This window comes from Nansenia antarctica (assembly GCF_963989245.1).
Source record: "Nansenia antarctica genome assembly, chromosome: 7".
Classification (NCBI taxonomy): Eukaryota; Metazoa; Chordata; class Actinopteri; order Argentiniformes; family Microstomatidae; genus Nansenia; species Nansenia antarctica.
The window spans coordinates 66,344,646-66,354,645 of record NC_137677.1 but is presented as its reverse complement, the minus strand read 5'-3'; positions in this window follow the sequence as shown (position 1 = coordinate 66,354,645).

The following is a 10,000-nucleotide window of genomic DNA, read 5'->3' as shown; positions in this document are numbered from 1 at the left end:
ACCCACAGGGGTGGGTGAGAGTTACAGTAATTGAAATAGTATACAGTAACTTCCTTCAATGTTACGGTACATGTGAGAATACGGTACATGTGGAAAAACTAGGGTTAGGGTTAGGTGCTAGGGTGACTTGGTACATGCTGGCATGTCTAACCCTAACCGTAACCTTAACCCTAACCCTAACCCTACCCCTAATCCTAACCCTTAACCTTAACCCTAACCCTAGCACCTAACCCTAACCCTAACCCTAACCCTAACCGTAACCTTAACCCTAACCCTAACCCTAACCCTAACCCTAACCTTAACCCTAACCCTAACCCTACCCCTAATCCTAACCCTAACCTTACTGTAACCCTAGCACCCTAGCACCTAACCCTAACCCTAGTTTTCCCACATGTATGATAGTCATGCATAAAAATAAATCTGCGCTCCTTGTCTAACGTTATATCTAACGTTACATATTTTAAGGCTGATTTTGCATGATAGTCATGCATTTTTAGATATCTATTTCCCCCCTTTAAATGGCATATGATGTCCGAAATGTTACTAAAGTTCAGCCGCGAAGTTGTTGCACTGTTGTCCTATCGAGTTTTAAATAAAGGTTTGAAAAATGTACCGTAACATGTACAATACTGTACTGTATCACAACTCAATGCAAACACTACAGAGGATCCATTACACACAACAATACTCACTGAAAACAATGTTCAGGGTGTGATGTTTTTAAAATTTATTTATGGAACTATACCACACACACACACACACACACACACACACACACACCACAATCATTTGCAACAAGTGTCTTACATTTTGAGTCGTTATGTTTAATGAATGAAGCCAGGTGTGTTCATTGTGTTCAAATTTTGCTGACTGTGGCAAGCATTTTGCATCACATGAGCTTTAATTTGAGAATTTGAGCAGGGTTTTTTGCAACTTGTGTTTTAGCAAGACAAAATGTGTTTAGATTTATGAGAAAAGGAGGATTGTGTTTTGTGAATTGTGTCTTCATGTGAAATGTGTTTATGGTTTTGGCAAATGGGAGCTAGTTTTATTAAATGTGTTTAGAGAACTGGTCATTTGGTTTAGAGAATTGGCTTTTGTGTTTTAGCAATTGGGAAAAACTGTAACCTCTTTTAAAAACTCTATATAGTGATATAGTCTCTGATCACTGCAGCTGCTTTTGAAATGACTTCCCCCTGGTCCCAGCTGTTATATACTGTATATATGGTTGTGTTAGGATGTTTTTAAAAAGGACTCTTGTTGTTTATTGTACTCATGTTTTATATTGTATATTCTGTGTTGTGATGTACAGACTGGTTTTGCCTCTTAGCCAGGTCATCATTGCAAATGAGAACTGGTTCCAAAACATATTTCAAATTATTAATAATTAATTCTGGAGCATTTGACATGTTCTAGGAAAAGGGAGGAAGGTTAGTTTAATTGCTGTGTGTTGTGATGTGTGTGTGTGTGTGTGTGTGTGTGTGTGTGTGTGTGTGTGTGTGTGATGTGTTGTAACGTTACCTGAGGAGAATCTGAATGGAAGGACTCTGAGGATCAGCGAGAGGCCTAGCGTTGCCATGGCAACAACACGGCCAGCACAACCCTCAGCCCCCTCTCTGCAGCGGTGTGTGTCTGCCTTTGTATTAGTATGTATATGTGTGTGTGTGTGTTTGGGTGTGTGTGTGTGTGTGTGTGTGTGTGTGTGTGTGTAAGAATGAGAGAGAGAGAGAGAGAGAGAGAGAGAGGGAGAGAGAGAGTAAGAGGAGGGGGAGGAGGACTGTGTTTGAAATTCATGAACGTGTCTGTGCCTCACATGCTCTCCTCCTCCCTCCCTCCCTCCCTCCCTCCTCCCTCCCTCCCTCCCTCCCTCCTCCCTCCCTCCCTCCCTCCCTCCCTCCCCCCTCCCTCCCTCCCCCCTCCCTCCCTCCCCCCTCCCTCCCTCCCTCCCTCCCTCCCTCCCTCCCTCCCTCCCTCCCTTCATCCAGCAGCATGCTGCAGGTGGCCAGGGGGTCAGGTTAAGACAGGTGATCTGAGAGAAAAACAGAACATGTTATAGGAACATTCACACACACACACACACACACACACACACAAACACGCTCGTACACAAACACGCTCATATACTGTACACACACACACACACAGACACACACACACACACACACACACACACACACACAGGAACACACACACAGGAACACACACACACACACACACACACAAACACGCTCGTACACAAACACGCTCATATACTGTACACACACACACACACACACAGACACACACACACACACACACACACACACAGGAACACACACACAGGAACACACACACACACACACACACAGACACACACACACACACACACACACACACACACACACACAGATTATAGAATGAAAGCTGTTCTCTCCAGAAACACATTAGGAGAGGTGTGAAATATTAAGATTAATTATTCTAATGAAATAAATGAAAATACTAAAAGGAGATTAGATCAATTTAAGTCAGGGAATTCTGTGGAAATCTGTCTTTGGTTCTGGCTCCTGTTTGACCTATGACCTTCTGTCTGACCATTCTAACAACCTTCTGTATGACCATTCTAACATCCTTCTGTGTGACCATTCTAACATCCTTCTGTCTGACCATTCTAATATCCTTCTGTATGACCATTCTAACAACCTTCTGTGTGACCATTCTAACATCCTTCTGTGTGACCATTCTAACATCCTTCTGTATGAACATTCTAACATCCTTCTGTATGACCATTCTAACAACCTTCTGTGTGACCATTCTAACATCCTTCTGTATGACCATTCTAACAACCTTCTGTATGACCATTCTAACAACCTTCTGTATGACCATTCTAACAACCTTCTGTGTGACCATTCTAACATCCTTCTGTATGACCATTCTAACAACCTTCTGTATGAACATTCTAACAACCTTCTGTATGACCATTCTAACAACCTTCTGTATGACCATTCTAACAACCTTCTGTTTGACCATTCTAACAACCTTCTGTGTGACCATTCTAACAACCTTCTGTGTGACCATTCTAACATCCTTCTGTGTGACCATTCTAACATCCTTCTGTATGACCATTCTAACAACCTTCTGTTTGACCATTCTAACAACCTTCTGTGTGACCATTCTAACATCCTTCTGTATGACCATTCTAACATCCTTCTGTGTGACCATTCTAACATCCTTCTGTGTGACCATTCTAACATCCTTCTGTCTGACCATTCTAACAACCTTCTGTGTGACCATTCTAACAACCTTCTGTGTGACCATTCTAACAACCTTCTGTGTGACCATTCTAACATCCTTCTGTGTGACCATTCTAACAACCTTCTGTATGACCATTCTAACAACCTTCTGTATGACCATTCTAACATCCTTCTGTGTGACCATTCTAACATCCTTCTGTGTGACCATTCTAACATCCTTCTGTCTGACCATTCTAACAACCTTCTGTGTGACCATTCTAACAACCTTCTGTGTGACCATTCTAACAACCTTCTGTGTGACCATTCTAACATCCTTCTGTGTGACCATTCTAACATCCTTCTGTATGACCATTCTAACAACCTTCTGTATGACCATTCTAACAACCTTCTGTGTGACCATTCTAACAACCTTCTGTATGACCATTCTAACATCCTTCTGTGTGACCATTCTAACATCCTTCTGTATGACCATTCTAACAACCTTCTGTGTGACCATTCTAACAACCTTCTGTGTGACCATTCTAACAACCTTCTGTGTGACCATTCTAACAACCTTCTGTGTGACCATTCTAACATCCTTCTGTGTGACCATTCTAACAACCTTCTGTGTGACCATTCTAACAACCTTCTGTATGATCATTCTAACAACCTTCTGTATGACCATTCTAACAACCTTCTGTGTGACCATTCTAACAACCTTCTGTATGACCATTCTAACAACCTTCTGTATGACCATTCTAACATCCTTCTGTGTGACCAGAATGAATTGAGAATCAAGGACCCTAATTGAAATAAGCCAGTGGCTTTCTTGGGTTTTTATCCTGTTAGTTGACCTTGTATGTAATATGTACTTTCATGTACCTACTTCTGCAAATCTTCTAATAAAGTTTTCAATCAATCAATCAATCAAACCATTCTAACAACCTTCTGTATGACCATTCTAACAACCTTCTGTGTGACCATTCTAACATCCTTCTGTATGACCATTCTAACATCCTTCTGTGTGACCATTCTAACAACCTTCTGTATGACCATTCTAACATCCTTCTGTATGACCATTCTAACATCCTTCTGTGTGACCATTCTAACAACCTTCTGTGTGACCATTCTAACAACCTTCTGTATGACCATTCTAACAACCTTCTGTGTGACCATTCTAACAACCTTCTGTATGACCATTCTAACAACCTTCTGTATGACCATTCTAACATCCTTCTGTATGACCATTCTAACATCCTTCTGTGTGACCATTCTAACAACCTTCTGTATGACCATTCTAACATCCTTCTGTGTGACCATTCTAACATCCTTCTGTCTGACCATTCTAACAACCTTCTGTCTGACCATTCTAACATCCTTCTGTATGACCATTCTAACATCCTTCTGTCTGACCATTCTAACAACCTTCTGTATGACCATTCTAACATCCTTCTGTGTGACCATTCTAACAACCTTCTGTATGACCATTCTAACATCCTTCTGTCTGACCATTCTAACAACCTTCTGTATGACCATTCTAACAACCTTCTGTATGACCATTCTAACATCCTTCTGTGTGACCATTCTAACAACCTTCTGTGTGACCATTCTAACAACCTTCTGTGTGACCATTCTAACATCCTTTTGTGTGACCATTCTAACAACCTTCTGTGTGACCATTCTAACATCCTTCTGTGTGACCATTCTAACATCCTTCTGTATGACCATTCTAACATCCTTCTGTGTGACCATTCTAACATCCTTTTGTGTGACCATTCTAACAACCTTCTGTGTGACCATTCTAACATCCTTCTGTATGACCATTCTAACATCCTTCTGTATGACCATTCTAACATCCTTCTGTTTGACCATTCTAACATCCTTCTGTGTCTGTGTCTCAATGGCAACCCGCTAAACCCAGATCAGTTCTGAGCGTAATAGCGGTGCTGATTAGAGAGGATTACCCAGGGTACACGGCAGATTAATCTACTTCCTGGTGGAGAGAGTCTTGGGCTGCGTCTCAATCCTGTAATGTGACCTCCTGTCCTCGTCTCCTCTCCTTCCTCTACACCGTCTGAGAGCAGTGGACGGGTGTTGGCTGGTGGTGGAGATCCTGGCTAATGCAGGAAGAAACTAGACTAACAGTCAATAAACAAACAGTCAATAAACTAACAGTCTAGAAACTAACAGTCAAGAAGTGTCCAGTCATTCTAATCTACACAGAGTACGAGACGTCTCCACTCCTTCATTATCTGTTAGGTCATGTTCTCACATGAAAGTCTGAATCAGGACCAGGAGCAAGTGGATGAGTTCGCAACATTGTAGCATAAATAATTTCTCTGATTTGCGTTCTCACAGCCCTTTATGTAAACAAAGTAACATACACAATCGAAGCAACAGACGTGGTAGTTGATTGGTCAGAAAAATTGAAAATTGCCTGTTCGTCCCTCTCTTATCCAGATCAACACGCATGCGCTGTTGTTTTCCTATGGACAGCCTCGATGCGTCGTTTCTAACCGGAGCGAAACCACCGTTTTCAAGCGGAGCATCCGTCGGTTGTTTGCTCCGGGAGCTAGGGAGTAGGGGCTAGGGAGTAGGAGCTAGGGAGTAGGAGCTAGGGAGTAGGAGCTAGGGGTTGTTTCTGGACATGTAGCTGACTCCTGGGCATGTGAACTAAGTGTCACTAAGGGCTAATCGCCTCATCGGGAGGTTGCAGACGGGTGGCAAGAGACGGAAATTTGAGGCCAGAACTAAACTGCCGTGTGAAGTAGCCTGGTCGTCTGTGAACAAGAAGCTGCTATAGTTATCATCATTACTGGTTTCCCTCTGTTGGGGCGTTGGGGTGGCGGGGGGCGATGGTGATTGCATCTCTTAGACGCAACTGAATAAAATGAAAGACTGTCCGGGGGGAAACAGCGTTCACTTCTTTATGAGTAGCTTCTTATTTTAGATGGCGTTCGACAAGTGATTGCTTGAGGAAGATTGGTTCGTCGGAATAGATAGACAGATAGATTGGCTTGTGGGAATAGATAGACATATGCATTTTGAAGGGAGAAAATAGAAACTGTGTTTGTCTGATTGTGTCTGATTGCTTGTTGTGGTCCCGTGCTGCTGCTTAGGTAGCAGGGAAACTACGAGGTGATTGGTTTGAATCCTGCTGGGGTCAATACATACTGTATATGCATGAACTCCCCTCTCCATCTAGCACCAGGGAACGAGCTCATTGTAAAGCATGGCATGGAATGAGGAATGGATGGTAATGAGCTCATCCTCTGATTGCTACCTCCGTCAGCCTCTCCTGGTTCAGAGGAAGTGCCAAGCTCCGCCTCCCTGCCAAACGGGAACAGCTGCTCAGGGACGAGTTCTCTGATTGGTGGTTAATTCAGTTCTAGATGAGTGGCCCAGTGGAGGCAGGCTGATATCACAGCCAGGGTCAGTAATGCTCTGACCACAGCCAGGGTCAGTAACGCTCTGACCACAGCCAGGGTCAGTAATGCTCTGACCACAGCCAGGGTCAGTAACGCTCTGACCACAGCCAGGGTCAGTAATGCTCTGACCACAGCCAGGGTCAGTAATGCTCTGACCACAGCCAGGGTCAGTAATGCTCTGACCACAGCCAGGGTCAGTAATGCTCTGACCACAGCCAGGGTCAGTAATGCTCTGACCACAGCCAGGGTCAGTAACGCTCTGACCACAGCCAGGGTCAGTAACGCTCTGACCACAGCCAGGGTCAGTAATGCTCTGACCACAGCCAGGGTCAGTAACGCTCTGACCACAGCCAGGGTCAGTAATGCTCTGACCACAGCCAGGGTCAGTAATGCTCTGACCACAGCCAGGGTCAGTAACGCTCTGACCACAGCCAGGGTCAGTAATGCTCTGACCACAGCCAGGGTCAGTAATGCTCTGACCACAGCCAGGGTCAGTAATGCTCTGTCCACAGCCAGGGTCAGTAACGCTCTGACCACAGCCAGGGTCAGTAATGCTCTGACCACAGCCAGGGTCAGTAATGCTCTGACCACAGCCAGGGTCAGTAACGCTCTGACCACAGCCAGGGTCAGTAACGCTCTGACCACAGCCAGGGTCAGTAATGCTCTGACCACAGCCAGGGTCAGTAATGCTCTGACCACAGCCAGGGTCAGTAATGCTCTGACCACAGCCAGGGTCAGTAATGCTCTGACCACAGCCAGGGTCAGTAATGCTCTGACCACAGCCAGGGTCAGTAATGCTCTGACCACAGCCAGGGTCAGTAATGCTCTGACCACAGCCAGGGTCAGTAATGCTCTGACCACAGCCAGGGTCAGTAATGCTCTGACCACAGCCAGGGTCAGTAATGCTCTGACCACAGCAGGGGATTTTTTCTGGATACACGGTGTACAGGTGTAAAGGTGTAAAGGTATAAAGGTATAAAGGTATAAAGGTATAAAGGTATAAAGGTGTAAAGGTATAAAGGTATAAAGGTATAAAGGTATAAAGGTATAAAGGTATAAAGGTGTAAAGGTATAAAGGTATAAAGGTATAAAGGTGTAAAGGTGTAAAGGTATAAAGGTATAAAGGTATAAAGGTATAAAGGTATAAAGGTGTAAAGGTATAAAGGTATAAAGGTATAAAGGTATAAAGGTATAGAGGTATAAAGGTATAAAGGTATAAAGGTATAAAGGTATAAAGGTGTAAAGGTATAAAGGTATAAAGGTATAAAGGTATAAAGGTATAAAGGTGTAAAGGTACAAAGGTATAAAGGTATAAAGGTATAAAGGTGTAAAGGTGTAAAGGTGTAAAGGTATAAAGGTATAAAGGTATAAAGGTGTAAAGGTATAAAGGTATAAAGGTATAAAGGTGTAAAGGTATAAAGGTGTAAAGGTATAAAGGTATAAAGGTATAAAGGTATAAAGGTATAACGGTATAAAGGTGTAAAGGTATAAAGGTATAAAGGTATAAAGGTGTAAAGGTATAAAGGTATAAAGGTATAAAGGTATAAAGGTATAAAGGTATAAAGGTATAAAGGTGTAAAGGTATAAAGGTGTAAAGGTATAAAGGTATAAAGGTATAAAGGTATAAAGGTGTAAAGGTGTAAAGGTATAAAGGTATACAGGTGTGAAGGTATAAAGGTATACAGGTGTGAAGGTATAAAGGTGTAAAGGTATAAAGGTATAAAGGTGTAAAGGTGTAAAGGTATAAAGGTATGAAGGTATAAAGGTGTAAAGGTATAAAGGTGTAAAGGTATAAAGGTATGAAGGTATAAAGGTGTAAAGGTGTCCCTGGCTTGGCTAGTCAAGCCGTGTGTGGGGCAGCTTTGGGTCCCCCAGGGGGGGGGGGGGGGGCATGAGGGCCGCTGCTGTGTGCTGGTAGGCAAACTGGAGGTAGTCGCTCTATGAGTAGAGGGCTGCAAGGGAGTTTTCCTGGATACACAGTGTACAGGGTTTTTTCTGTGCTCTTAAATATGTTGAAAAAGACAAAGGTTTTCATAGGGTGCTGTCATATGACCACTGCTGGAGTTATACATTTACAGGCAAATAGTCATTTGAGTTTCATAAGATCTGAAACACAACATACATTGGTGGAACACATTGTTCAGCACACTGTCATGTAACCCAGCTAGATAGAGGCTAAACAAGGCTGAAACATGCTGTCTGAAATGATACATGAGTGTCCCTGCTCAACGTCAGAATGCCTCCTCTCCCCCCCTCCTCCTCTCCCCCCCTCCCCTCCTCTCCCCTCCTCCTCTCCCCTCCTCCCCTCCTCTCCCCTCCTCCCCTCCTCTCCCCCCCTCCTCTCCCCCCCTCCCCTCCTCTCCCCCCCTCCTCTCCCCTCCTCCCCTCCTCTCCCCTCCTCCCCTCCCCCCCTCCCCTCCTCTCCCCTCCTCCCCCCTCCCCTCCTCTCCCCTCTTCTCCCCCCCTCCTCCCCCCTCCCCTCCTCTCCCCCCCTCCCCTCCTCTCCCCCCCTCCCCTCCTCTCCCCGCTGGAGCTGACACTCATCCTCCCCCCCGCGTCCCCCATCCCCCGTCCTCCATTCCTGCAGGAGCTGAGAGCATTCTGGGGCCGGTTTCACAGCTTTCACTAACCCTAACCCTAAGCCTCGTCCTGAACTAAATCACACTCTCAATGTAACATAGACATCTTTAGTGTAGGATCAGCCTTGTCTGTGAAACCGGCCCGATATGTTTCAACTCTGAGGATGAGTCATAAGGTGAAGTCAAGCTTATACAACTTTCTCTGTTATGTGAATCATTGGTTGATACAGTTAGCATAGTATGTCCTCTTGGCTGTTTATTACATATTCATTCTGTAAGATGAAGATTCCAACTGGAATAAATCATAAATCCTAAAGCATTGTTGTGTGTGCAGTGAGTAGTATGTGTAGAAGAAGTCCACAATCACTTTCATAACATGTAAATCTAATCATTACTAATTATGCTGTACATGTTTACATTCCATTTCCATTGTCATGGGTTAGGGTTAGGGCAAGGCATTGTCAAGGCATTTTGACGCCATTTTTAGAATATTATACAATGTGTTATACAATTATATTATACAATTCCAATGTTATAACAGGTTGTTACATTACAAGTACATTGTTTACAGTTTACACACATTACTAAACAGGGGATGTCTCTGTCACCACCCTCTCAATGAATGGAGCATATTATGTACAGTTTTCTCTGAATGAATAAGGATAATTATATAAAGCATTACATAAAACAATGCATTCACCCCCCTCCCCAGACAGTCACATAACCTCTGACAACAACGCACTGTATAGTTGACATACGTAGATCATCTGATATAACCACTAGT